Raw genomic sequence first — 4896 nt, 5'->3', positions numbered from 1 at the left:
CCTAAAGCTGTGCTCTCTGCCTCCTGGGAGAGGGCCGCCAAGCCAGGCGCTCCGCCAGCCACTGGGGCTCCTAACCCACCCGCTGGGCGTCACCTCGTCTCCTCTTCAGAATTGGGTGTTCGCCTGACTATCAAAGCAACGACTTTTTATTCTGTTTGTACTGAACCAAAACAAACAACTGTGTATAGACTGCTATTTTCCTTTTTATTTGAAATGAGGCGTTTCGGTGTCCTTTCCCCTGCCATGTGGCCCATCCCCCCGCCCTCCCCCCAACAATGGCTCCAGCAGACTGGCCGAAGGTCCCGCCGCCGCCACCGCTGCAGCAGCACCTGCACAGCTCCGCTCCAACCTGGGAAGGAATGGGGACATGGCCAGGAGCTAGTGTCACCATGGCCACACGGGGAGCAGTGTGGGTCCTCAGGGGGCCTGCTGTGCATGTGGCTCTTTTTAACACAGTAAACTAGATTAGATGTCAGTGTTTTAATTGCCCCTCTCCTCTGCTCTTTTCTCGCTCCCCCTCTTTCCCCTTCTCTCAACCAGGAGACCATCCCATGTCTCTCTTCCTTCCTCCTTCCCCCCTCCAGGGGAGCCAGGCTGTCTGAAATACTTCAGCTTCTCTCCCCATCCCCCTGCTTCTCTCCTGCTGTCAGATGGATTTATTCCTTTTTTAAACAGTGAACATCGGAAATGAGACTGTGGGGTGTGTTGTTCTTTTTTTTTTCCTCCCAATTTTTGTTGTTGGGTTTTTGAGCAACCTCATGTCCCCCCTCCCAGGGAGCTTTCTTTATTTACCTCTTAGAAATGGAACGGATGGGAGGTAGAGCACTGTACTCCAGCATGCTTTGTTTTATGATGAGATTACATAGCAAGGCTTTTAATGCCATTCGGGCAGGTAAGCTTCTGCACCTCTGTTGTGCTCAGCTATATTTTCTTCTTCCTGTCATTCTTCTTTGTCTTCTTTTTTCCTCTCCCCCTCCTCCTGCCTCCTTCCTGCTGGCCTCCTTTTATCTTTCTTTCCCTTTGTCAGATTATCCTTCCAGGTTTTCATAATAAATTTATATTTTGTGAAAGGATTTTGTTGTACCAGGTTTTGCATCCTCACTGAATCTGACTGGCTTTTATTTTCCTCTCCAAAATCAGGTTTTTGTTCTCAACATCTTTCCCCATCATGTCCAGTCACTGTTTTGGTTTTGGCACCATCAATATCAAATGTACAAACGGTTCTTGCTAACCAACACCAGGTATATCTGATGTTCAGATGAGTTCCAATAAAAACAATTTTTTTTTCAAAAAGTGTCCTTTCTTGAGTGCTGGAGGGCTTCTGACCAAGTCCAGACAGCTCTGTGTAGCCCTCTAGACTGGACAAAGCTCTAGTGTCTCATTTGCTTCATGGGAGACCTTTAGATCCGGGGTCAAGTGGAGGGCTTTGGGTGAGAAAGTTGGTCTGTGAGGGCTAAAATGGGAAATGGGGCTCAGTTATCTTTGTTTTTCCAAGGCATCGTGGTCCAGTGTGGACATGGGGTTTGGGTTGTAATATCCTCTGAAGGGCTTTGGGTGAGAAAGTTGGTCTGTGAGGGCTAAAATGGGAAATGGGGCTCAGTTATCTTTGTTTTTCCAAGGCATCGTGGTCCAGTGTGGACATGGGGTTTGGGTTGTAATAGCCTCTGAGCCCGTTTCCTCACTTACAACGACAAGGATGGCGCTTTCTTGGTAGGTAATTGTGGTGGGAGTGTTACATGAAGTCATGGAAGTACAGGTGCCTGGAGAGCCCTGGCATTCAGTTGTGGCTTAGTTTTAGTTTTTTGGAATCTTGTTCAAAAGGATTGATTTTCATACTACCCCTCAGACCCTGGGAGTGACCTGTCTTGTGGGGCTCTGGGGCCACTGGGAGGGAGGGTGGGCTCTAGCCACCAACTCCAGTCTGAGCCACTCTCTGTTCTCTTTCAGTATTGTGTCTCTGTGTATAGTTTTACTTAAGGAAGAGTTGTGCTTCAATAAAGGACTTTAAAAATATTCCAAAGGGATCAAGAGCCCGAGCAGTGGGGGGAGGGCAGTCCCAGGAGTTCAGTGGGGCAGCAGCCTTCTCATCATCTCCCTGGGCAGGTCTGCTGACTTCTGCAGACCCGTGCTGTCCAGTGTGTGGCCATGAGCCCCATGTGGCTGTTGAGTCCTTGAAATTGTGGCTAGTTCAAACTGTGATGCCCTGCAAATGTAAACAAACCAGACGTTGAAGAATGTGAAAAAATTGCTCAACTTCTTTTTTATATATATGTTGAAATATTTTGAGCATTTATTGGGTTAAATGTACTATTAAGATATACCTGTGTCTTTACCTTTTTTTATGTGGCTGCTAGAAAATATTTAATTATCTACGGGGCTTGCATTTGTGGCTCATGGTTTTTTTTTGGACAGCGCTGCTCCAGACCTCGAGGGACTGCTTCCCCTCCCAGGCCTCGATAAGCTGCATCTAGGTGCAGCTGAGAGGGTGGGGTGGCCCATGGGCTAGCATGGGCCTGGCTCCCTCACTTATGGGCCCTTCCTGGCACCAGGCTTCACGGTGCCTGGGCTTCCTTGTGTGTTAATGAGATCCCGATGGCGTTGGGAGCGGCGGCTGCGGCCCTTGGCTGTGGAGCCCTGCTGCATGCTAGTTATGTAACCTGTGCTACCCAGAAAGGCCACTAGATGCTGCTCTGTGATGCCTGAGAGAACAAAGCACGACTTCCTCAGGAGCCAGGGCTCAGACCTGCTTTATTTGGAACCCTTTCTGAGAGCTGGCTGGCTGGGGCCTTGGCCTCCCTTCCTCAGAGTGGTATGGGAAGGGGGCATGCAGAGGATGGGAACTCTCCATGGACATCCCAGCCGTGCATGTAACAGGCAGGCTGGCCTTTCGGGCAGCTAGAGATAGACTATAGGATAAAGAGGCTGATTGATGGGGGGTGGGATTTGGAGAGCTTCCCTGCAGTTCTCTGGTGAAAACTGGGAAGAAAACAGCTGTGCATCATTCATCCAGGTCTGCCTCCTGGGTCCTTGATCTGCCATTTTTGGCAGATTTTAGCTATTCCTTCTTTGCTTTGCAGTTGGAGAAGTACTGGGAGCTTGGAGGGGGAGGGGGGTGTTGGTGTGTTGGGTGAGCAGAGGAGTGGTGTGGTGCCTCAAAGCAGGCAGCGCAGGCACAACACGGGTGGACAGGGTTCCAGGGTTCTTGGGTCACAAAAGCCACTGTGCTGGCAGTGCCATCCCATTCTTGCTCTGCTGCACACATGACTTTGACAAGTGTGAGGAGGTTGGAGTAGTTCTGCCAAGCGTTCTTTTTGAAGGTAGTAGGGGAGGGCTGGCTGGACAAAGGCAAGAGAGGACGCAGGCTGGAAAAGGCCCAGGCCAATGCGAGCTTCCATGGCTTGGGAAATGGGGTGGGGTGAAGTGGAGTTGGGTACTGCCCACCATGAATTGGAATAGTTAGTATTGAAATTTTGTAGGTACAGGTAAGTACAGGGTGGCTCCAGATAGTTCTGAGGGGTGGATTACAGCCTTAGAAATCTAAGCATATTTTGGGAAGTGGAAAGCACTTAACCCCTGCCCAACACAGGAAAGGCAATGTGGACATGGGCCAACTCAGGAGCTGGGCCTCCATTAGGGGCAGGATGAAAAAAGGCTGGCGTCCAACTTTGCCTTAGGAAGACAGTCATTGGGCCAGTGGACCTGGAGGAGATTGCTTCTTAGAGCTCCTTACTATGGAGGACAGCTCCATTTTGAAGAGCAGGTAGGGGTTGTACACTGAGGAATGTTCAGAGGGAGGGGCACACTGGGCTAAGGGCCTGCCTTTATCTTCTAAGTTAAGATGACAGCTACTGTGGATGTTTCTCAAGGACTCTACAAGAAGTAGCCTTCTGGGTACAGAGTAATGCATTTCCCACTATATGGTCACCAAGGCCCCTAAAGCTTTGTTGCCACTGTTGACAGAGGAATCTCTGGGTAGTACTTTAGCAAATTCTAGTAACTTTTCTGATGATGGTAGCATTGTTTGAATGATACCAGATTACTGCTTAGAGCAGTAGGCAGAACTGGCACAGGTTGTGTGCTGGAGTGGCCTGGGAGTCAGGGGATTGGGTGTTCTCTGGATTGCTACTTGCTCATCACCAGGTCCAGAGGCGGTAATTTGGATTAAGATATTGTTTAAGTCTCCTGTTTTCCAGGTTTGTGGTCAAATCTGAGTCAATCTCCAGAACTAAACAAAGAATAATTAAGAATAGCCTTTGTGAAGGATCTGGATTCTTGTGAGAGGAAAACTTAGAACCAGAGTTTTACTCAGAATTTAATAATTTTATGGGCACCGAATCTTCAAATTATATATGCTTAGCATGAAAAATATTTAAATCAGCAGTTCAGAGGCTGGTTGGAGAAGCAGTTGCTTCAGTTCTATAACAGATAAGAGGGCCGGTGGAAATTTTGAGGTCGCATTTGTGATGGGCTCAGTATTGCCCCTTCTCTGGGGCAGCGACAGAGCCAGAAGCCTCAGGGCTCTGTCCCAGGTGTGGTGTGGGAAGGCCAGTCGCTCTGTACCTGGGCCGTGGGCATCTGCCTGGGATGGGGCAACAGAGATCCCAGAGGGAAAGGCACTCAAAACTGATGGGACAGTCCCCTTGGGATGCTTGGGGCACACAGGCGGCCTCAGCAAAGGCTTAGCCTCTACCCACCTTGCTCCCTGAGCTCCCTAGCTTCCTTCCCCGGGGACGAGGAGGTTAAATGGAAGGAGGCTGCTCGGGGTCCTAGCCTCCGTGGATGTCTTCTCCGGCGGCCAGGGCGGGGACGCGGCCGAGAGCGACCCCGCGGCCCGCAGCTGCCGGCGCCGCGGCGGGAACAAAGGCAGCACGTGTCTGGGCGGGGCGGCGGGCGGGG

The sequence above is a fragment of the Lipotes vexillifer genome, unplaced genomic scaffold (assembly GCF_000442215.2).
Source record: "Lipotes vexillifer unplaced genomic scaffold, Lipotes_vexillifer_v1.1 scaffold216, whole genome shotgun sequence".
Classification (NCBI taxonomy): domain Eukaryota; kingdom Metazoa; phylum Chordata; class Mammalia; order Artiodactyla; family Lipotidae; genus Lipotes; species Lipotes vexillifer.
This window is presented reverse-complemented; position numbering follows the sequence as displayed.